Below are 25,090 nucleotides of genomic sequence, written 5' to 3'. Positions count from 1 at the left end.
CGAACTGTGTTGAGGAGATTGACTTGGATAGATTAGCAGTGGGGAGCAGCTGTGGCTTGGGCAGAGGCACCTCTGAGGCCAGCCAGGCAGGCCACAGCTGCACCTGCTGGGCCCCTTCCTGCCATGCACCTATAAGGAAGCAGCTCCACTAGGAACCCCACCAGCCTCTGTCTTGTGCCAGTTGGGTAATGTGCACCCAGATGCATCCAGTATTATTGTTTCATTGGCAAAGCAGTTCAGGATATTCTAGCTGACCAGTCAGCCCAATTAGAATTTCTCCCTCACAGATAGCAAAAAAGTTGGGCCTGCCTTCCAGTCCATTTTGCCAGTGTCTTCCTGCTAGAGAACTGAAGTCAGACAATGTTGGGTTTATGGACTAGTTGCAATGAGGAATAACACACAGATAACATGGGGAGCCGTGGGGCAGCTCAGTAAGAGGATGTGATAAAGGACTTCTTATAGGATTTGGGCCTAGGTGATACTGGGGAGGATTCAGGGAAGTGGGAGATTGCTCTGGATTTTGGATGTTATCAGGAAGCAGAGGTAATTCTAGGACTGGGTATCTTAATAATTCTTACCTAGAAGGCAGAAGGAGTGAGATGAGGCTAAAGGTGTAATTAATAAAGAAGCAGAAGTTGCTCATGTTAGCCAGGAAAGGAGCATCTTTGGTCATTCTTGTGGTTCAGACAATGTTCTTATTTTTGTCTAGGTCTAGACATGACTGTGGGGTCATCTTGTTTTCTTTTGCTCCATTTCAGTCACAGAGTGGCTGTATCTGATGTTGGTGTTCTATGGAAATTATGTTCAACAGGAGCATACCATGGCCCAGATATGAGCGCCAGGCTTATGTCTAAAGGCAGCCAGGAATCCTGCAGAGAAAAGATTCTGATGGTTCTCAGCATTCATATCTAAGCAGAAACTCCTTTTGCAGGGCTAGAGATGATGCTGGAAGAAAGCAGGTGCTCCTGTTGGAAGGTTGCCTCAGGTCTATTCATCCATTCAACAAATACTTTTTGAATGGGAAACATACTCAGGCACTTGGGACAGAACTGTGACATGGATAGTTCTCATGGGTATACATTTTAGTGAGGGACACAGACAGTATGAATGAACAACACTGGGGCCTGTTGGGGGATGGGGTAGGGGGAGGGAGAGTATTAGAAAAGATGGCTAATGCATGCTGGGCTTAATACCTAGGTGATGGGTTGATAGGTGCAGTAAACCACCATGGCGCATGTTTACCTATGTAACAAACCTGCACATCCAGCACATGCACCCCAGAACTAAAAATTTAAAAATATATTAAAAAATAAAGTCACGAGTATTACCGGGCATTGTAAAGAAAATAAAAGTAGTTGTCAGAGAATGACTGGGGGACACTTTGGAGAGGTGGTCAGGTAAATGCTCTCTGAGGAGGTGATCAGAAGCTTCCCTGTGAGATTCTAAGGCGAGACTAGCAACAGGAAGAAGGCAGGAACATCTGCAGTGTGGTGACTGAGGGAGAGATGGGCTGAGATGAGGCTAGAGAGGTGGGCTGCGTTAGGGGGTTTGGGGTTTATTCCCCATGCCCTGGGAGGCCACTGGAAGACATTAGCGAGAAGAACAGCAGGCCCCACATCTCCCTGTGAGACAGCAGAGCCTTGCAGCATACTGGCCTCTCAGCATCCCAAGGACTGTTCCTGACCTGCCCCGGCCCCTCCCTCCAGGCCTGGGGTTTTGGGTGTACCGGAAGTAGTCTGACTCTCTCCTACCCTGCTGAGGTCAGTCATTGTTCAGAGTGGTGTATTAGTTCCCTATTTCTGCTGTAACAAATTACCACAACTTAGTAGCTTAAAGCAACACAAATGTACTATCTTATAGTTCTGGAACTCAGAAATCCTAGCATCAAGATATCTGCGGGGCCTTTGCCTTCTAGAGGCTGAAGGGAAGTACCTGTTTCCTTGCCTTTCCTAGCTTCTAGAGGCCACCTCCATCCCTTGGCTTGTGGCTCCTTCCTCCACCTTCAAAGCTGGTGGCATAGCATCTTCAAAGTTCGCCCACTCTCTCTCTGACTATGACCCCTGCTTCCATCATCATAGCTCATTCCCCGACTCTGACCCACCTGCCTCCCTCTTATAAGAACCTTTGTGATTACATCGACCCCACCCAGATAATTCAGGATAATCTCCCTATCTCAAGGCTCTTAAATTAGCCACATCTTCAAAGTCCCTTTTGCCATGTAAGGTAACATATTCACAGGTTTTGGGGGTTAGGATTTCAACATCTTTGGGGAGCCATTCTGTCTACCACAGGTAGTCACCTGGACAGCAGAGAACCGAAATTTATCTTGAGCCATTCTACTAATGTGATGTGTCATTTAGCCACTGGAAACCTACTCACTTATCTGTAAAAATGAGATGAGTACTTGCCCCACCTACCTCAGGAAGTTATTGTATCACATGAATTAACATAGCACATTTGGAAAAAAAGAAATGCCGTAAAATATAAGGAATAAATATGATGTGTTATGGAGCCTGCCAAACATAGGTACCAAGGGCATGTTATATATTAAAATAAAATACTGAAATTGAAAGAACCAGGTTTGAGTCCTGCTCTTAAAAATACTTGCTGTGTGACCTTGGACAAGTAACTTAAAAGGTATTTGGGTTTTGTGTGTAAAATTTGGAAAACGCTATCTTCTCACAATAGTATTGTGAAGTTAAAATCAAGTAATATAGGCTGGGGTGCTGTGTGAAATGCTACACAAATGTTCTTTATTAAATATTTCATAGACAGGTGCCCAAATACTTCTTCCTAGATAGATGCTTAATGAATCCAAGTAACAGGGTGGTACCTATCAGACCAATGCCAACCGGTTTGGAATCTCCACTGTATACAGTGAGTGAGAAACGAAAAGAAGATAGTAAACCGGGGGTCACTCCCATTCCCTCCCCCCTCAGCTACTGAGGGATTACAGAGCAGCAGGAAGAGCCTGCAGCATCTAAAATGGTTGGTTAGTCAGAAAAATGCAGCGTATAGCTACTGAGAATACAGAATCTTCCTGCAATAAAGAGGTTTAGATTGAGGCAGACTTTCTCCAGAAGAAGCATCTGTAGTCATATTTCAGACATTCAAATAAATTGCTCAAGAGCAGCCTTGTTTATTCAGCACCTATCATGTAACTTGAGCAGAAACGGGCAGGAAATATGTGCCTTCTGAGTATGAGCTATAGACCCACAGACATTAATTTATTCAGCATACCGTTTTTGAGCACCTAACAATGTGATAGACACTCTCCTGCTTCTGGGGATACAGCAGGAGGTAAACACAGAAAACCTGCCTGCCCTCATAGAGCTAGTTGAGGAGATGAACATAAATCAAATGATCCACAGATGAATGTAAAATTATAACTCTTCAAAGGCAAGGTTCACCGTGCTATGAAGCTTATCACAGGGCTTAGAATTTGGCCTCTGAAGGGTAACAATTCAGCTGAGATCTGATGGCTGAGCACATGTATTAAGAGGGAAGAGGAGGAGGGAAGAGCTTTCCAGGCTGAGGGAACAGCATGTGCAAAGGCAAAGAGGAAGCATGGAATATTGGAAGACCTCAGAGAAGCCCAGTGTGTCTGGAACTGGACTCAGAGTGATGGGGACAGTGGTCAAGATATAGACTGGAGAGGTGGGCAGGGGAGTTCTGGCTACAAGGGTCATTATGTGGGCAGATACAGTGGCGACAAAGTCAGGACATAAGGTTTCACTCAGTGCAAGGTTTTGTTTTGATTTTAATGCTCCTAGAAGAATCTTATCATTGCATGTTTCTAACTGGAAAAAACCCTTACATATGTAATAATTAACTCAAATTCTCACCTGGGTAAGAAGCACATTAAGTCACCCTGTGTAGGTCAATGAAGGATGCCCAGGTGGGGCTTAGGTGTCCATACCCGGCACTGCAACAACTGGCTCCAAGATGGGATGCAAAGACCAGAATGGGAATCACTGACAGCAGCTCTTGCTTCACTGTTGTGCTTTTCCAAGGATTTTACATGCATGAGCACAGTGGACTCCTGCAAGACATCTGTGAAATGGGAAGAATGTAGTAGTTGTGGGGAGATGGCCAATGACTTGCCCCAGCACCCGCAGTGACAAAGGGAAACCTTGAACTCATATTCACTGTTTCTAGATAAAAATGGTTTTCCCCACAGACCACAACTGAGTCACCTGCATTCTTTATTTCTCTCTCTCTCTCTCTGACCTCCTTAAAATAATAGAATTTAGAATGATCAAACTCAAAGGGGACTTTAAACACCACTCAACTTATTTAATTCCCTCCTTTGCAAATTGTAACAAGTTTAAATATTTTGAGAAGCAATAGTGTTTCCCCAAAAAAGACTAAAAGTGACTTCTGTCTTTCCACTAAAGAAAGAGAGAAGTCATTATTCTGGTCCTTTCTAGTGGCTCATTTTTGGCTGTTGGAACATGCGCTGTCATGGAAAGACTCTTCCTATAATTCACTGTGACCTTAGAAGGCGGGTCACTTTACCTCAGGTACCCTCTGTTTTCTCACTGTAAAATAAAAATGTAAAATAACTACAACCAATGATGACAAATTCATCTTACATCATAACCCAGCACACACACACACACACACACACACACACACACACACACACACACACAAGTGAGAAAGAGAGTATTGAAACAAAAGTTCCAAGAATCTGTACTTATTCTTACTAGTACAATGTACACTATTTTCATTCTAGTCTGTTCTATTCCATTTCATTCTATTCTTCCAAATAGCTCTTAGATATCCAGTCAGTGGATTTTACTAACCACTAAAATGTGAAGTCCTCAGGTTGACAAGTGCTAGTCTGGATACTCTCTGAGGCACCCTCCAGTCCTGGTTCTCTGACATCCACTGGGGCTGCCCAGAGTCTCCTGGAGGCCTCTTTCCAGCAAGGCAGGTCCCCTTCTGCAGCTGCAAGAGTGACTTGGAGACACTCTTTATCAGTCCTTGGGCCTCACCAACTAGTGCTGTTGGTCTTAGGGCAATTTGCCCCTGCAAGTGTAAACAAAACACTGAACTCAGCCTTCTGATCACAATTAGCCAAAATTAGGTGGAGAAAGATCCACATTCAGAGTCCAGCTGCAGAGTTTGAGAGCTTGGCCATTCTCTGCAAGAATCCCACCCAAGACGCCCAGACATCATATACACCCAGACCACACACATAGGCACATAGACCACACGTGGTAATCCGCGCCTACTCACCACACATGCCACATACAAACACATACACAGCTCCCTCAACATTCACACATACCACACAGTTATCCACACGTAAATACCCACACTCACCCATACCGTGTGTACATACATACATACACACAGATACTTTACCCACACACACATTTATATACACTACACACATACCACAACACACACGCATACACAACTCCTGAGAATCCCCACGACTCCTTTGGTATAAAGCAAGAAATCACATAATTTGAATATGAATGAGTCAGAGGGAAATAATAATTTTTTTTTTTTTTTTTTGAGACAGAGTCTCACTCTGTCACCCAGGCTGGAGTGCAGTGGTGTGATCTTGGCTCACTGCAACCTCCACCTCCCAGGTTCAAGTGATTCTCCTGCCTCAGCCTCCTGAGTAGCTGGGATTACAGGCACCCCTCCAGGATGCCCAGCTAGTTTTTGTATTTTTAGTAGAGACAGGGTTTCACCATGTTGGCCAGGCTGGTCTCAAACTCCTGACCTCAGGTGATCCACTCACCTCAGCCTCCCGAAGTGCTGGGATTACAGGCATAAGCCACCACACCCAGCCAGAGGGAAATAATTTACAGTTAATGCATACTATCTCTTCACTGTTCACTCATTAGCACAGAGTTGGAAAGAGGATTTTCAACAGTTGGAACAATTTGCATAAAACTACGCTGGCAATGCATTGAAGCACTTTGCTTTAAAAATTGTGCCGTTAAAAACAGTCAAATGTATATTGCTACTCTAGTATTTCAATGATAGCTTTTTTCAAATTAATCAAATTTTCATTTTATGAGTACTATTTTTCATATTATCTTTTTCATTTGTCTGCTGATTTGTAATAGCGTAAGACTGTATGTTTATGCTTATACCTTTATAAACATACACATTTGCTTCATGTTTTGAAACAGGTTTTATGTGTGCTATAAATGTGTGCTCTTGTAAAGTACTGTACATATCATTTTACTGAAGCTTTAAAGTTTATGAATTCTGAATATTTAAAACTATAATAACAGTATCATTCCAAGCATTTCAGTATTAAGTAAAGTTAATCCCCAAATCCTGGTACTATTTGGCCTTGAAAAGTACTATTTCCCACGCTCCCATGATGATCCTGAAGTTGCTTTCTGTGCCCAGAACAGTGCTTCCTATCCTGAAAAGCTCTCAGGAAATGTCTGATGAAAGAATGCGTGAAAAGAAAGAGAGACAGAGAAGGGGGGGGGGGAAGAGAGAAGAAAAAGAGAAAAAGGTAAAGGAAGAAAAGGAGGGAATGAGATTGGAGGTGGGTGGATAAAGAGAGTGAGATAGACATAAAGACAACTGTAGGCTGCTTCTGACTTGGATGTCTTTTCTCTGTGGAAAATGGAGGCCAAAGACCATGTCGGATCTTGTTCAAAATATTATTGCTGGAACCCACCTTGTGAGTGGCAACTTCATGGGACAGTCACTGGAAAATTCAGCTTTCCATCTGCAGTAGAGGAAGCAAATCTAACCGAGACATTTGACAGACACAGATGTTTAGTCTTAAACATTATTCCTATGGTCACTTTGCTATGGTAACAAGAACTTTGTCATGGAAATATTTGCATCGCTCATTTGCGATTGTTTTCTTTTCATCTCTAAGCCTCATTCATGACTTTTGGAAGGAGGGTTATGGCTTTATTGTTTCTCCTAACGATAAAAATAATACATTATTGAATAATGAGAAAATAAAAGTAAGCATAAGCAGAAAGTAAAGTAATAATGCCTAGTATTCAAAACATCCAGAGATGATAGTTATTAACATTTGGTTTTCATAAAATATATGTAAATATGATCATACTGTATATTCCATTACATAATCTCTTGTTTCACTTAATATATTGAAGACATGTCTGTCCATCTTTTAAAATTATTTCATAGCTTTGTGTTCTCATTTGACAAACCTTTAGGTTTGCCAGTGTTTTGTTGTGATAAATGATGTGCTAAAGAACATTCTTGTACAGGCATTTTTATGCATTTACCCTGCTATTTCCTTGGGATAAATTCTTAGATGTGAACATTTAAATGTGAGTATATACATTTAAAAATACTATTTAAATTTGCTAAATTGCCCTCCAGAGAGCGTGACTCAATTTACATTTCCTTTAAAGTGTGTGAAAGTACCTATTATCCCATGCCTTCATCAGCACTAGTTATTATCATTCTTTTCAAGGTTTTTCAGTTTTATAAGTTAAAAGGCATTTTCATTTTTATTTTTATTGGCATTTTCTTTATACTAGTGAGGTGAAATAGCTTTCATGTTGGCCATTTGCATTTTCTCCTTTTTTCTGTAACTCGTCTGACCATGTTTTAACTGTATTTTACCTTTTCATTGATTTCCAAGAGTTCTTCATAATTCAAAAATATTAACCTTTTGCCGTCATATATGTTGTGAATTCTTTTTTCAGTTTTTCATAACTTATGGTATGTAGTTTAGATACGCAGAAGTTTTAAGTGGCCAGTATTCAATGATTTCTTTAATGTTTCTTCTTATTAAATAATGCTTAGAAAGGAATTCCTAATTCCAAAATGATTTTTTACCTATACTTTTTTTTATCATCTTTTGTTTTCTACATTTATATTTTTAAGCTATTTGGAATTTATTTGATGTGTGGAGTGAGGTAGGGAATCTAGATTTTTTTCTTAACTTGTCAACAAGTTGTCCCAATAACCTTTGGACTGAATAGTCCACATAGTCTTTCTAATGGTTTGAAATGCCTTCTTTGCCATACTCTAAATTTTTGCAGATCCTTGAGTTCTTCTGTCATTTGTCTTTTTACTTGCCTGAAGCCCTGTAGCCGTGTATGTTGGTCTTTTAGAACTATGTATTATTTTGACTATGCAGATTGAAAGTTCTCATTCCAAAGCCTCCTCAAGCTTTTAGAATAATGACTGCCACTTTTTATAGAAAGAGCAATGTCAATTAATTTACTTTGGAGATGTGCTAGAGGAGGGAATTCCCCCACCCCCCCCCCCCACCCACCACATCCTAGAGTTTCAGATGTAGATAGACCTAAACATTTTCTATTTTAATCTCCTAATTTCACAGATGAGTTCCAAAAGTATAAATTGACTTGTTCAATGTTAACATAGCTAGCAGAGCTGAGACTAAGCCAAGACTAGACCCAAAACTATTTAATAGAGAACTGAGACTAGAACAAAGGTGTATACTCCTAAAACCATGCTGGAGGTCACAGTGAGAGTTTGTCAAAGATGGCAAACACAGGATTAATAAAAGGTTGGTCCTCTCTGTTCTAGATCTCCAGCATCTGACTTCTTTAAGGGAAAATGAGCAGTTTCTGGAGCACCAGATTAAGAGAGAAGTTAAATATACAGGAGCCCTTTGATGTTAACTGACTGAGTCCTCAGAAAACTCATAAAAAGAAAAGAGCACAGGCACACTAAATAGCACACAATTGCACATGTGCTTCAGTAGTAGTAGCTTACCCAGCACTGGGCTTTCAAAGAGAAGTTTCAGGCATTTCTCAGTAGTGTCACTGTCGCCCTTGTTGGCTCTGTTAAGGTCATTTAGGTCAGACATCAGCAAGCACAGACAGCTGAGAGGCAGGAAATGTGTGGCTCTGTGAGCAAAGCAAAGGAGAAAAGCTTTTTATAGCCAAGGCATGGGAGGAAGCACTGATAGTCAGAGAAGGGTTGTGTGTTTTCTTTTCTCTATTGGGAAAACTCTCCAACTTTAAAAGCTAACCGGGCTCTCTCTTATCTTTCCCACCTCGTGGAAAGTCATTCACTAGCAAACAATCTTCCATCTGAGGGCACTGAAGTTTTAAAAATATGTTTAGTTTCCTAAAGATATTTTATAGTTTAATTCATTTTTATTAGAAAATATCGTCACATGGGTTAAAATTCAGATGTACAAAAGGATATATGATAAGGAAACTTCCATCCATAGCCCTCAGAGACCAAGTTTCCCATCCTGGGGAAAACCAAGTTCTAGATTCTTATTAACCCATCCAGAGTTATTTAGACATATGAAAATATATAAGTACATACAGATATTCTTTTGTGAAAATTTTTACAGAAGGGGTAGCGTACTACACACACTGTTCTGCACCTTGATATTTTTACTTAATATCTGAAGAATGTTCTGTATCCGTACATAAAGAACTACTTTATTCTTTGTTATGACTACACTACACTCTATTGCATGAATAAAGCATACCTTATTTATCCAGTTCCCCTGTAGATGGGCATTCATGTTGTTCCAAATTTTGCTATTACAAATTATGCTACAATTAATGTATTATTTTATATATCAGCAAATTTGCATCAAGAATAAAGTCCTAGAATGGGAGATGCTGGCTATAAGGATATGAACATTTGCAATTTTGTCAGAAATTGCTATATTTCCCCTCTTAGAGATTGTACCAATTTAAAGCCCTCTCAGTAATGTGGAAAGTACCTATTTCCTCATACCTTTGCTGATACGGTGTGTTGCCAACCTTTTTTTTAAAAAACCTTTGTTACCTTAATGTGTTAGGTAAATAACAGTATCTCAGTATAGTTTTAATTTGTATTTCTTGTATTACAAGTGAGATTCAGAATCTATTCATATATTTAAAGGTAATTTGTATTTCTGTAAAGGGTTTGTACTCTTAGTCTTTTTTATTTAGCATGTTATTGGTCTTTTTCTTATTGCTTCATAAGGACTCCATATACAAGAGGAAAATTAGTGATTTATCTGAGACTTTAGTTGCACATATTTCCCCAAATTTGTTTTTTGTCTTTTAACTTTACTATTAGCATTTTTAAAATTCTCTTTTATTTATTTATTTATTTTTGCCTGTAATCCTAGCACTTTGAGAGGCCAAGGCAGGAGGATCTCTTGAGCCCAGGAGTTTAAGGCCAGGCTGGGCAACATAGTTAGATTTCATCTCTACAAAAAAAAAGAAAAAAAAAAAAAAGCCAGGTGTGGTGGCATGCACCTGTCGCCCTAGCTACTCAGGAGGATGAGGTAAGAGGATTACTCAAGCCCAGGAGTTCTCGAGGTTACAGTGAGCTATGATCACACCATTGCACTCCAGCCTGGGTGACCGAACCAGAACCTGTCTTAAAAATAAATAAATTTATTATTATGGCTTCTGTGTTTTCAGTCAGGACTTTCTCAGTCTAAGATTATAAAAAATATGTATCCTGTGGCTTCCTTTGTACTCATTTAGGGTTTTGTTTTGTTTTGAAAGAGTCTCACTCTGTCATCCAGGCTGGAGTGTAATGGTGCAATCTTGGCTCACTGCAGCTTCTGCCTCCCTGGTCAAGCAATTCTCGTCCCTCAGCCTCCTGAGTAGCCGGGACTACAGGCAGGCACCACCATGCCCAACTAATTTTTGTATTTTTAGTAGAGATGGGGCTTCGCCATGTTGGCCAGGCTGGTCTCAATCTCCTGACCTCAAGTGATCCACCTGCCTTGGCCTCCCAAAGTGCTGGGATTACAGGCATGAGCCACTGTGCCCAGCCAGATTTATTTTTTACTTTTATATATTTAATCTGTCTGAAATTTATCCTTATTTAAAGTTTTAGGTTTGGATGCAATTTTATTTTTTTCCCGATGGCTTACCAGTTATTTCTAACACTTATTAAATAATCTTTATTTTCCCAACTAATTTGAAATACCATCTGTATAATGTCTACATATTAAGGTATTCACATATTATAATTTATAATGAAAATTTTTCCCTTCTAACATCTATTTCCAAGAATCTTTACACATCTTTCTTTTTTTTTTTTTTTTTTGAGACGGAATCTCGCTCTGTTGCCCAGGCTGGAGTGCAATGGCACAATCTCAGCTCACTGCAACCTCTGCCTCCCGAGTTCAAGCAGTTCTCTGCCTCAGCCTGCCAAGTAGCTGGGATTACAGGCGCCCGCCACCATGCCTGGCTGATTTTTGTATTTTTAGTAGAGACAGTGTTTCACCATCTTGGCCAGGCTGGGCTTGAAGTCCTGACCTCGTGATCCACCCACCTCGGCCTCCCAAAGTACTGGGATTGCAGGCTAAGCCACCGCACCTAGCCTCTTTACACATCTTATAATGATTACATATAAGTCTCTTACATTCCCTGGAAAATCACGTTTTCACAATTTTCTTCCCTCTCCTTTGCTTGTAAAATGTTATCCCCTGCAGGCCAGTGCCTCTAAACCTCTCTCCCATTCTTAGCGTCAGCATTTCTGTGTTCTCAGAGATTACCCCTACTTGTAGAATCACCTGTGCCTCTTCTTTCTGTTTAGGAAGAGATTACAAATTGCTCCTGTCCAGAGGGGCAAATATAAATGGCTATCAGTGTGAGATTAGAGTTTCCAGGCTCTTAGCAGAGGAGCCAGGATTATCCACACAGGGAGGCTGCCAAAGCCCAGCGACTGGAGATTTACAAGGAAGGATGTGTAGAAGAAGAGTGATGGACACTGAGTCTCAAGTTACACCAATAACGATCGCATGAAAGAGGAGCTAGAGGAGAAACTAGAGGCAAAGTACTGGAAGAAAGAAAGATGAAGAATGCAGAGCCTCTGAAGAGAAACCAGATAATACAGAAAGATCAGGGAGGTTACGGATAAGAAAAACACCACTGGCTTTGGTGACAGGGAGATCACTGGTGCTTCTTAGAGCAGGTCACTTGACATATTCTTACCCCTCTACCCTTCCGGTTATTATTACTTCCTCTTCTGGGTAAATGGAGTTGCTGTCAGCAGACCAGCACCCTCAACTAGAATAATTAGAAAAGCCAAATACAATGCAGAAATTACCTATTTGAGGGAAGGTGAGAGCTGCTGAGGCAAGGAACACTGGAAGGGCTAATGTACCGGAGAGAGAAACTTGAGGAGAATGAGCTGGCTTCTGCAGCCGCTTTTACCAGCGGGGCATTTTGCAGGAGGCTGAGAATCCAGTGCAAAATGCAGTTCAAAGGCTGGCAAAAGACTGCTCAGGATAGAGAAAATAAGGGTTTTAGTGGAAGATTTGAAAGGGCCTCAAACAAGACAGCCTGTTTTCACCTGAGGACTTTTGCTGCATACTGAATTTCTTCAGGGCAGGGATTCTAAAATGCAAGTGGAAAACCTGCCTCTAAAAAGCAGAGTGCAGTTTTTCAGCATTCTTGTAAGACTAAGATTAGGGTTTACTACTGGCTGGGGGAGGGTTCTTGCAGAATACAATAGGGCCTTTGTTGAAAATCTAGGAGGTCAGAGATGAACCTGTGGAGGGCTGAGACTTACGAGAGCTATAATTCAACCTTGACTCAGCAAATCACTAATTGGATTAACATGATCAGCCACCATTCTGTCTGTACAGCAGGGGGAGGGTATTCCCTCTCTGAAAGAAGCTATCATCTGAAGTCTCTACAACTTTGTGTAGATAATGTCTGGCCTGCCATTAAAATGTATAAGGTACAACAAAAGACAGGCTCACATAACTGAAAAGCCAAGAGAAAGAAGACAGTAGAAACAAACAGGTGATCCAGATGTTCAAGTTAGTTGACAAGGACCTACAATTGCCTACCACTGTATGTTAAAGAGGAAAAGATGAACAACCTTGGCTGAAAGATAAAATCAATTGTTACCTCTTCTTAAGGACCTTTATTTGGTTCTCCCTTTCTAGAAATCATCTTTTCCTTCTCCATATTATCCTGAAAATGTATCTATACTTCTTATTGCATGTACCGCTGCAGAAAGTAGTATCTTGCAGTGGCCAAAAGCATAGAGGTTTTAAAGTCATATTGGGTTAAAATTCAAGACCAGCCACCTTTGTGACCTTAGATAAGTTACTTATCTTCTCTGAGCCTCAATTTCCTTGTCTGTAAACTGGAGTTGTTGGCTGGGCGTGATGGCTCACACCTGTAATCCCAGCAGTTTGGGATGCTGAGGTGGGCGGATCACAGGGTCAGGAGTTTGAGACCAGCCTGGCCAACATGGTGAAATCCCATCTCTACTAAAAATACAAAAATTAGCTGGGTGTGGTGGCACGAGCCTGTAATCCCAGCTACTCAGGAGGCTGAGGCAGGAGAATCATTTGAACCTGGGAGGCAGAGGTTGCAGTGAGCCGAGATTATGTCATTGCACTCCAGCCTGGGTGAAAGAGCAAGATTCTGACACAAAAACAAAACAAAAAAAATGGAGTTGTTAAAATAATTCAGCGCCTTGGGTTCCTAGGTAAGCAGACTGAAATCCAGCTCAGTGTAAAACGTAAAATGAAACCTAAGATTAGCCAATCAAAAACCACCAACTAACCTCTCACTAGAGATTTTTCACTGGAATGATCTAAATAAGGCTATTGCTTCATTTTAACCAAATATTTTCTTTGCCTTGCTTCTGCATTCACCCTATAAAAAGGCTTTCCCTTTATGCTCTTCAGTGGAGCCCCAAATAACCTGTGGCTTGCAGCTGCTCAATTTGTGAGCCCTGTCTGATCAAATTAACCCTTTAATATTTTAATGTGCCTAAGTTTATCTTTTTACAGAGTCAATGTAGTACTTTCCTCATAAGGTTGTTGTGAAGAATTCAAATATGTTCATACAACATTGAGTTGCGATAAAAATGCATTTTTTTCCTCTAGTTTTCCTCATGAACTCCATCTGCTGAGTAGTACAGAAACAACCTTAATTTTTATCCAATCCACTCACTTCATACTGATGTAATACTTTTAATATTTCTATAGGGATATAAAATCTCTGGGGGAAAATGTTAAGTCTTCAAGATGGCCTTTGCTTCTTTCCTCCAAGATGGTATCTGGGAGTTTGAGGGAAGGTCTATGGGTCAGTGACCCTGTGGCAGCAGAGGAGAGATGGGATCCTTAAACCCATCCAGTGTCCTCTGGAGCCTTTCTCATCTCTGCTGTGGAGTAGCTGGACAATTCTGCTCCTTGGCCTGGGAGGCAGGGATGTGTACTTGGTCCCGTTGGTCTGTCTGAGCTCAATGGACAGATGCCACTAGATTCCAGAGCCCTGGCCACTTGCCCCTAGTCCCATAAATGCTCTCCTTTTTCATGGCAGTTTCAGGATTCTGCTGGACCATCAACCTTCTCAGCACCTTCCAAGGATGTGAAAGAACTCACACTGCCTCAGGACAGTTACCCTCACATATACTTCCCTAATATCCTGTTGTTGTCCTTTATAACACTTTACTAAATTAGTAACTTTATTTTTTTTGTATGAGAACATTAATTTGATATTTTCTCCCATACAGTATTGCAATCTTGGTGGTGCTAGGAATCCTGTCCAGTTTTGTTCATCATTGTGTTCCCAGTGCCTAGATCAATCAATACTGCTAAATAAATAAATGAGAAACTCTTAACTTCAGGGCCCTGGTATTTCAGAACACAGATGATCTTGCCTTAAATATTTTCCCATCCATACCAGGAATCTTAGTTTTCTTCCCAACACCATTCTGCCTGTGTTCTTTCCTATCAGAAGATTTATTTTGTTTGGTTGACAAAATGTCCATCCCAGGGACTTTATAAATCATGAATTTGCCATGAACAAGCAATCCTGTTCCCTACACCAACAATAGATCAGAGTAGTTATGCCATGTTGTTCCATCTAATGACCTAGAAAGAAAAGTCGAGGGGGATGATTTTGTCCCTGATTTCCATCAAGAATATAAGTAGAGCTCTCTTCAGTCTTCTCTGCCCTCAACCCCTCACTTTAAAAATGTGGCAGAATGAGGATGTTATGTTTGGAGCTACAGTAGCCATCTTGCAACCTTAAGGGAAAGACCTGAAGAAATGCCAAAATGATCTCATTGAGCTCTTGTACCAACCCTGGAACTATACCCCAGCTTTCTTGTTATGTGAGATCATGCATGCCTTTATCATCTATTCTGCTATTATTTGAGCTTTATATTGCCAGGAGCCATTTTTTTTCTGATACCCTTTGGAACAAATCCAATTTTGCATGCATTTTATGACCTGAAGCTGGGCCACAGATCATTAGTTCTGTTTTTACTTCCATATAAGTTATAGTCTATGCTCAGACATAAGCCTCATTAACATCCTAGGCTACATGTCAGATATGGCTTTAGGTGACATCTCTGAAGCATTCCTTACAATGAAGATCTAAATGGTCACACCTAGTGACCAGGTATTTGCAGATCAAGGGAATGGGATGAGGAGGCAGAACTGTAGAGACAGAGTAGTGAGGGCTGAAGCCAGGAAAGCAAAGAGAACCCGAGAGGGTACCAGAACTCAAGGGAAAACACGACTGGGGTGGAGGAAAGATCCAAGCAAATAGTCGTCAATAGAGAGATCCAGAAAAAAATGGGAAAGGAAAAATTTAAATCTAGGAAATAATCTGACAATAATGCACAAGACTTTTTGGAGAAAATTTTAATTCCAATAATAGATATAAGCAAAGACTTGAATAAGTGGAGTGATATGCTGATTGTGTGGGACAATTTAACATGTTAAGAATATCAGTTCTTCCCAAACTGAAGCTGTAGATCCAATGCAATTCAAGTAAAATGCCCACCCCAAGTTTTTGGGACTTTGAAAAACAATTTTAAAATTCATAAGAAGAATAAATATCCACAGACAGCTAATTTTTAAAATGTAGGCAAAAAGGAAATTTGCTTTGCTAGTTATTAAGGCACATCACAAAGCCATGATTAAGAAAAGGGGGAAAAAGTCAAGTTGACCTAGAGAACAGAATAGAGAACCCAGAATTAGACCCAGCTATAGAGGAGAACACGTTATATGATAGAGGGGGCATCACAAATCACTACAGAAGCAATGGATTAAGTAGTACATGGTGTTGGGAAAATTGACTCCATTCAGCCCCACCTCAGACAATTTAAAAAGAAACCCCAATGGATTAAAGGCCCAAACGTTTAATATAAAAGTTTATAGTGATAGGAAACAATATGCGTGAATATCTCTGTGACTTTTGAGCGGAGACATTTCTTAAGGAAAACCCAAAAGTACAAACCATAAGGAGGAGAAAAAAATAAGGATTTGTCTACAAAACAAAATTAAAGATTTATTCCAACAAATACTACAGACAAAATCAACAGGTAAACTGGAAGAAGATATTATTGACATCCCAAACCAAAGAATGTAGATCTAGGAAATCCTGCAAAACAGTAATAAAAAGGGAAAACAGGCAAAATATACAAGAGGAAACCTCTTAATGGCCAATAAGTGTATGCAAAGATGCTAAACATTACTAGCAATCAGAGAAATACAAATTAAAACATCAATGAGAGATCACTTTACAGAAAGTTGGACAAATCAAGTATAGCAAAGACACTGCTAGAGGGGTGGAAATAAATGAAGCCACCCTGCAGAGCAATCTAGGAGTCCCTAGAGAAGTCAAGGATGCAGTCTTAGCCCTGAGTATGTGCCCAAGAAAACACTGATGTGCAGATCATAAGAATACATGTAAAGCTGTCCATCATGGTGCACGTGTGTGTGTGTGTGTGTAAACAAGGACTGATGTTTGTTAATAAAGCAATGGTTTAGTTAAACATAAACAAACACAAGATGGGCCACTATTCAAGCCAGAAGTGGGAAAGGAGATTTACATACAGCAGCATGGACGGGTCACCAAAGCATATTGATGATGGCCGTGGTGCATGAACTGAGTAATTTATTCTCCTGAGGTCCAAATTAAATAAAATATAAATACATAGAGCCAGTGGTCACAGAACTTCAGTGGCTCTGAAATTTTTATGTGCATAAGAGTCATCTGAGGTATCTGTTAAAAGAACAAATTTGAGGGTCCTACACACAGAGATTCTGAACCTGCACTTTAAACATGCATCCCAGGTGATTCTCCTATAAGTGGACCACAGGCTGCACTTGGAGGCACCTTCAACTAGGTAAAATCAAGCTACGAGGAGAGTGATCAGAAGTGAGTAGCAAGGGAAATGGCAGTAGAACATCTGCCCAGCACCGGCAGCAAGGACATGACGCTGAAGCAGCTGGCCCTGTCAGCGTCAGCTGCCTCTCTCCCCTCCCTTTTCTTGTGAGCCAATCTCAGTGGGCTTGGCCTGAAGGGGTTTGGGTGATGGAAACTGACAACTGCCGTCTGGGTAGCCTGTCTGGAGACAGGAAGCCACTGGGGGGCTTTTTCTTCATGAGGATGCTGCTGTGCGTAGTGCCACCAGGGGTCCTAAGCTTGATGTGACCATCCTGACTCACAGTGGGCTTCTCCAGGTTGGGCTGTGGGTTGAGGGGAGGTGGGCTATGAAAAGAGTGAGAATGACATATGGGGGACATTGTCAGATGCCAATGCTTGAGTCCGTTCCGATGGGAGAAGCACGGCTGAGCCTTCTCCTAGCAGATCTGGTGGACCCTGGGTGCAGATGGTCCAGGACTCGAGCCACAAAACCCCGTCATCCCTCCAGTGTCTGCATTGCTCTTGCGCCTCCTTTGGTCCCTGCCTCTGGCCTGTGCTTTAACAGCTGGACTGTTCTGAGGCATATTGTGCACCATGTGGAGGGAATAGTGACTGCTATGATTGTAGGCAGATGGGATGTGGTCTTAAGCTTGCCTTTAGGGGTGTCTGATGGCATGCTCAGCCCTGCATCTCCAGCCAGAGACGTCTCCCTCCCTGTGAATGGATTACAGCCACCCCAGTCAAGAATGGACTCTGGGCTCCTTCTACTGTTATTTATCCAGGCACTGTTCCCCAACTGGCCCAGAGAACTAACGGAAGCCTGGATTCACTGTCCCCTTCCTAATATGCAGAATGGCCTGGTTTCCTAAGGACAAGGAAGGTTTTTCAGATTTATACAAACAAACCATGCATATTTGTGGGTATCCAGGTAACAAACCCAGTTTGAAACTCCTTTTGACAGCATACTTCATAGCTCCAGACAGAAATGCTAATGTGAACACAGACACTCCAATGGTGGAAAAGATTAAGAAATGGTCCCAAACATAGCTCTCTCTAGAAATCATCTGATTCTCTAACACACTTCATTTTGCAAATGTGAATATTTTCACGTAAAGAGAAAAGAACCAAAGAGAAAAAGAAGAATGGCAGAGAATCCAGAGACACAAATATTTCAGGCTTATTAATAATCAGTAAAGTTTTCTTTCTTAGGAACTTCTTGAAGTCAGCTGTTTGATGCTAATGGTGTGTGATATGTAAGCAAAGGTCTGTGAATCTGAGAATCCCCATGTGCGTCTACAGGACCGTGTCTCCCTGCCCCTGTTTTAATGAGATCCAGGGCAGCTGCAGCTCCCATTGTGTTGAGTGGCCTGGGCAGGCTGACAGAGCTATTCTTCTCTCCTAGTAATGTGTTTGCTTAAGCGTGCACATTAGTGTCAGAAGCGCTTAGTGCAAAGCAACCGTTCAGGGGTGAAGCAGTCACTGCCAAGTCTATAAGTCTGGGAATTCGTTACATCTATTCGTCTGGGGGTTAGGGTTAGGTAAACCTTGTATTTTCTAATGAAGTTGAAAAGGTAAAAAACAAAAACACTATTTATAAAATCATCTTTTTGGGGTGAGTCCAGCTGTGAAAACCCCAGTGCCTTGTTCAGGCCATGGCTTCCTGAAAAAGCGAACAATAGCTCTTGCTATGTGGGGCATATCCTCTTGCCCTCATCTGCCCTGTCTTCTGAAATGAGTGAAATGAAAGTTATTTTACACCCGACCTTGCACAAAGCTAATGTGCCTAATTAGCGGAAGATGTGCTTTTCGGATGGGAATCTGATTTTAGTCAGTAGTGTCCTGTCTTTCACGAGATGAGGACACATCATGGACAGACTGTGTATTTTTTCTTGTCTTTCTCACAAGAGCAATGAATGTGATCTGAACTGATGACTCTCCTGTCTGTCTTGCCAGTATGGCCAAAGGCGTTCATTTCCGAGGCAGCTGGCCAGGGCTGAGCCAGGGACAATTAACTGGGCCCCAGGGCCCTGGGCTCACAACCTTCCTGTTGGATCCTGAACACAGGGCTTTGGCATAACAATGAGCCACACTAAGACTTCCCTAGTAGTAAGCTGTCTTTTTTCATCTTTATCGATCTTTTGGATAGATAATACCACGTGTCCTTCCCTCTGCTGTGTCTCCAGTACAGTGTCCCTGGAGTCAATGTGTATCACCAGCTTCCCCTGTAATGGTCCACCCAGGGTGGTGTATAATGGGCAGGGAGATGAGAGAGAGCAAGTGCAGGCAGTAATGGGGTGAGAATTTAAAGACAATAATAAAACTAACTCCAAGTCAGTCTGCTGCTTATTATCATCAAGTGCTGACAATTTTTAAACAGTGTCACTGATAAAACACTCTTCCTTGCAAGCTCTAAACAACCGCTGAAGTTGCTGTTGCCGCTGACATAGGTGGACCCAGGCACAGGCATTCCTTTGCAAAGTAAGTTTGAGACAGGTGGGATTCATCCAAGCTCCCTTCAGCACATTTTTTATTTCCAGCCTGTGGGATGCTACACATTCCTGCACGTAAACAGTTTCGAAATAAGCAATAATAACATAGCAATGCTATGGCCTAGGCTTTAACAGCTGGACTGTTGCTTCTTCCAGATGAAGAAACAAAATGTGGGAGTTATTTCCATCCTATTTGACCATAAGGAGTTTTTAATTTGTATCTAAAATTTAAAACAATGAAACAGATTGCAAACTGCATGGTGTCACATTTTTGTTGGTTGTGTATAAATTTTAAGTTCATATATGAAATATTTACTGAATTTGAATATCTTTAAAATTGAAATGTATTCTTTCTAAAAATTGTTCATTGTTTAAAAACAGAAGTCCGTGAGAGTGAGTGCCTCTTTCCATTTTATGCCTTACCCTACTCCCAGCTGTGCCTACTACTTGGGAAGCAGGAACAGCTAGAGCACCTGCAGGTGACCTAAGTGTGGCCCACCAGGCCACATGATGTTTAACGGATCCAGTGTTTAATGGATCTCTTTGTTTTGTTTCCATTTTTGTTTTGAGACAGAGTCTCACTCTGTTGCCCAGGCTGGAGTGTCGTGGTACGATCTCGGCTCCCTGCAGCCTCCACCTCCCAGGTTCAAGTGATTCATTCTCTCGGAGAGGGCTCCTATTGACAGAATTCCACCTGGAATTTTGAATCCGGAGTAGGTGACTCGAAGGTGCAAGGATATCTTGGAATCCATTCTCATGGGACTGGCAATGGTGCCAGGAGTGCTGTATGGTGTTCAGCAGCAGCGATGTTTAACCAGACCCTTCCTGTACTGTGATTTTGGCTGTAAATTTGTAATCAAGCCACCCTGGTTTCTGTTTGTCAAGCCTGATTCTCTGGGCTTGACATTGATTATCTGGGCTCCCAGATATCCTTCTAGTGAATTTCTCTGCTGAAGTTAACCAGAGTCAGTGTCTGTCATTTGCGGCCAGTAACTCTTACTGGAATTCCTAATTCAGAGGAATACTTTGAGAATGAATTCTGAAACCCAAGATAATTGTGTACCACAGACAAACAAAAGCACTAAACACGTAGCACAGCAGCCTTACTGGAAATGTCAAGCGTATCTTCTAACTTGTCAAAGGATATCTCATACTAACCTGTCATGACCACCCTGGCCAGATCTTAGTAGATCCAGCAAGACAAAAACCAGAGGATCTCTGTGTTTTGTTTTTGTTTTTGTTTTTGTTTTGAGACAGAGTCTCACTCTGTTGCCCAGGCTGGGGTGTAGTGGTATGATCTCGGCTCACTGCAGCCTCCACCTCCCAGCTTCAAGTGATTCATTCTCCTGCCTCAGCCTCCCAAGTAGCTGGGACTACAGGGGTGCACCACCACGCCCAGCTAATTTTTGTATTTTTTTGGTAGAGACAGGGTTTCACCGTGTTGGCCAGGCTGGTCTCAAACACCTGGCTTCAAGTGATCCGTGCTGGTCTCGAACTCCTGGCCTCTAGTGATCCACCCCGCCTGAGCCTCCCAAAGTGCCAGGATTACAGGCGTGAGCCACTGCACCCAGCCTGATTTCATTCTTATTTCCACTGTAGCTCTAGCAAACATCTAGCTTTTATGTTAGGTTCTATGACTTGGAGCTAGCTTTTCAAAAATCTCTAGACTGGGGCTTCCCCGTATTTCTATTGGGATAATGACTTTATCATGGGAAGATCAAGTTTGTGTAAAGCACTGTATTATGGTGCCTGGCACATAATGCAGCACCTGGGCAATTTTTCCCTCACTTAGTCTTCAGTGAGCACCTACTCAGGACCCAGGACCATTTTGGGCACTGGAAAGCTACTCATATTTTTAGTGTATTTGCTGTGTCTTCCTTCTGCTATTTTGCTAAGAGATGATTAGATGGTCTTTCTAAATACCAAGATGAATAGCCACAGGCACTAACTTCTTCAGCGTATCTCCTATCTGCTCTTCCCTCCCACCCCCTCCACACACACACACACACACACACACACACACACACACTCACATGCTCACAAGCACATGCCCAACCTAATTCAGGGACTCACATACAGCTTAAGAAAGGCAGCTTCATCATCAGTCCCACCAAAACACCTCCTGCTTCTGCAAAGCTGCTTCTACCATTCTGACATGTGTAAGTCTATTCATTCTATTATATGTCCTTATAGCAGCATATATGTTTCCTTTACTGTGCTTACAATTAGGTAATTATACATGTAATCACTATGCAATTACTGCTGACTTTCCCCCAGTCTCTATCAGGACCGTCATACTGTCTCTCTCACTTCTGTACCCATAGCACTTGGTATAATGCCTGCTACTCAAAATACATTCCTTGAATAATTGGAAAACAGCTCTTGAAACCCCACACCATTTATGGGATCTTCTGGGATTTAGGCATCTCATATTCCCACCATTATGCAAACTGTCTCTACTCCAAACTCTAAAAATGTCATAAGATTTGCCCCTTACTGTTTCAAGACAGTAAACATACACTGCACGTGGTTAATAAATTTAATTCAGATATCAATTTGAGGTCCATAGAGATGGCCTAGATAAGTGGGCAACCCAACTAGATTACTATTTTGACGCTTCATTCAACAGACATTTGTTTAAATATTTTTTAAAGTTTTTCATAGAGGGGAGGCAAAGGGCTTCATGGGGATAAACTTACCATTGTAGTAGAGGTTTGCCTCTCCTTGGTTGTCCCTTGCAGTTCAGCTGTGGTCCCAAACTGGGACATTCCAACGAAGAAAAGGCTTCTATAGTTACTTGGATTCACCACTCTTAGAGGAGAGTTTAGAAACTCTTTTTTTTTTTTTTTTTTAGGTAGAGTCTTACTTTGTTGCCCAGGCTGGGGTGCAGTGGCACAATCTCGGCTCACTACAACCTCCACCTCCCAGGTTCAAGCAATTCTCCTGCCTCAGCCTCCCAAGTAGCTGGGATTACAGGAGTATGCCATCACGCCCAGCTAATTTTCATATTTTTAGTAGAGACAGGGTTTCATCGTGTTGGTCAACTGGTCTCGAACTCCTGACCTCTGGTGATCCGCCTGCCTTGGCCTCCCAAAGTGCTGGGAATAGAGGCGTAAGCCACCACACCCAGTCAGAAACCTTTTTTTTTTTTTAAGTATTCTCTTTGGAAGTCTCGTTGCCCCCGCCCAAGGAATTTGCTAAATTATCCTTATAATCACAAACAGCACTCTCTCTGAGAGGGCTCCTGTTGAACTCAGTTTTCTGTATCTTCTTATATTTTCAGAGATGTTTCAAGACCCATTTTAGATTGATACCTCATTACATCCCCATCTGGCTCACCGTTTAATTTGGCTCTGGGTTCCCTATACCAACTGTTTGGGGTTTATAATAAAGAATGTACATGTTAATTATATATGTTCATGCCACTTCCAGAAGTCTCAATCCTGGAAAGAAAACAAATGCAAAATAAGAAAAAACATCTCTAAGCTTTAAGATGTTTTTTGCAGTATCTTGATGGAGAGCAGTGAGAACTTATTGAATCATTAAGAGTTCTGCCAGATAATACATTAAAAAAAGATTTACTGCAAGGAATTGGCTTATGTGGTTGTGGGAGATGGCTAGGTAAGCCCAAAATTCATAGAGCAGGTCATCAGGAAGGACAGACTGGAAGCTCAAGTTAGATCTGAGGCTATAGTCAAAGGCAGAATTTCTTCTACTTCAAGTAAACCTCAGTTCTGCTCTTAAGGCCTTTCAACTGATTAGATCAAACCCACCCACATTATCAAGGATAATCTCTTTTACATAAAGTTAACTGATTGTAGGCATTAATCACAACTATAAAATACCTTCACAGCAACATCTAGATTAGTGTTTGATTGAACAACTGGGTACTATTTAGGCTAGCCAAATTAGTGCATAAAACTGTTATTTTTCCTGTTTTAAAAGCAATTATAGGAAAGTAGACAGAATTTAAAAAATACCTATAATTCTATCACTTAAAGACAATTTGCTGTGTTTTAATTTGTGCCTTCCAGGGGTTTTTTTTCCCCTAGCAATTTATTTATAACAGCAGGAAAAATGGAAATAAACAAAACGTTTAGCAATGGAGAAATAGTTATGGGAATTATGGTATATGCATATGAGGTGAAATTATGCAGCCTTTAAAACTTATAATTATGAAAACTGGATCAACCTGAAAAAATGCTTCAAGTGAAAAAAGTACAGTACAAAATCCTATCTCTAATAATTATGATTATAGCTATGTAAAAACAGCATATCATGGGACCATGCAATAGAAGAAAACATTAAAAATAGCGCAGCAAGTGTCAGTGCCCCCCACCACATCTCCAGCACTTATCGTTGTTTGTGCCCTGAGTTAACAGCTCAGGCTGCTGCCAGCCCCCATGACCCTACCAGAGGGCTTTCTCTGTCCTCTATGGCCCATTCTGCCCAAGCATGGACAAAATAAAATGGCTGGAGAATGCCTATTCCCCTGGGATCAACCCTCACCCAATGACTGATGGGAATTTCTGGGTATATACCTGGCCCCTTAGGCAAGATGTCCTGGAGGTGGGTGTTTCATCCTGGTTCCCAGTGAACCCCAGCGAGACTGGACTCCAGCTGCCTGCAGTGGCAACCTGCTCAAATTCCTCTATCTTGGCTTCCTTTCTGTCCGTCTCACTTTCCCACTCTCCTTCCAGCATTTTCTTCATAAACGATTTGCCTTGTCTTGGTTTGGTTCTGGGCCATATATTCTCCACAGAGGTGATATAGCCGCCAAGGGGCTAAAGTTGGTTACATAGGGCAGGGGTTCCCAACCCCCAGGCCAGGGAGCAGTACAGTCCGAGGCCTGTTAGGGACTGGGCCACACAGCAGGAGGTGAGCGGCAGGCGAGCAAGCATTACCTCCTGAGCTCCGCCCTGTCAGATCCGCAGCAGCATTAGATTCTCATAGGAGGGCGAAACCTACTGTGAATCGCGCATGAGAGGGATTTAGGTTGCACGCTCCTTATAAGAATCTAACTGATGCCTGATGATCTGTTGTAGAACAGTTTCATCCCGAAACCATCCCCCCATGGTCTGCGGAAAAATTGTCTTCCATGAAACCAGTCCCTGGTGCTAAAAAGATTGGGGACCACTTACATAGGCAACAAAACAATATTGCTCTTCTCATGTATAAGGCACAGATATGCATACATTATATAAATTTACAGCATATCTGAGGGATTAAAAATTCATGGGGGTCCATTTAGGAAAAAATATCTACAAAGGGTCCTTAGGAGGGGAAATAATGCTTTTTTATTTTTTTATTTTTATTTTTTATTTTTTTATTTTTTTCCTTGTTCTTTTTTTTTTATTATTATACTTTAGGGTTTTAGGGTACATGTGCACAATGTGCAGGTTTGTTACATATGTATCCACGTGCCATGTTGATTTCCTGCACCCATCAACTCGTCATCCAGCATTAGGTGTATCTCCCAATGCCGTCCCTCCCCCCTCCCCC

At 41.6% G+C, this 25,090-nt stretch overlaps 1 long non-coding RNA gene across 4 annotated transcripts in view; it reads right to left on the bottom strand.

Moving 5' to 3' along the window:
• The window catches only part of LOC116484528 (uncharacterized), a 95,653-nt gene that overhangs the window by 29,197 nt on the left and 41,366 nt on the right, over positions 1-25,090 (bottom strand). For 3 of the 4 annotated variants that reach the window (XR_009210230.1, XR_009210231.1, XR_009210233.1), the window contains exons 2-4: positions 8,716-8,849; positions 6,665-6,715; positions 3,920-4,053 (exon numbers count right to left, since the gene is read on the bottom strand). This is a non-coding gene — a long non-coding RNA (uncharacterized LOC116484528). The remainder of the gene's footprint in view (positions 1-3,919; positions 4,054-6,664; positions 6,716-8,715; positions 8,850-25,090) is intronic. The other variant, XR_009210232.1, reaches the window with a different exon arrangement.

This window comes from Hylobates moloch, unplaced genomic scaffold (genome assembly GCF_009828535.3).
Source record: "Hylobates moloch isolate HMO894 unplaced genomic scaffold, HMol_V3 SCAFFOLD_16, whole genome shotgun sequence".
NCBI lineage: Eukaryota > Metazoa > Chordata > Mammalia > Primates > Hylobatidae > Hylobates > Hylobates moloch.
This window is presented reverse-complemented; position numbering and strand designations above follow the sequence as displayed.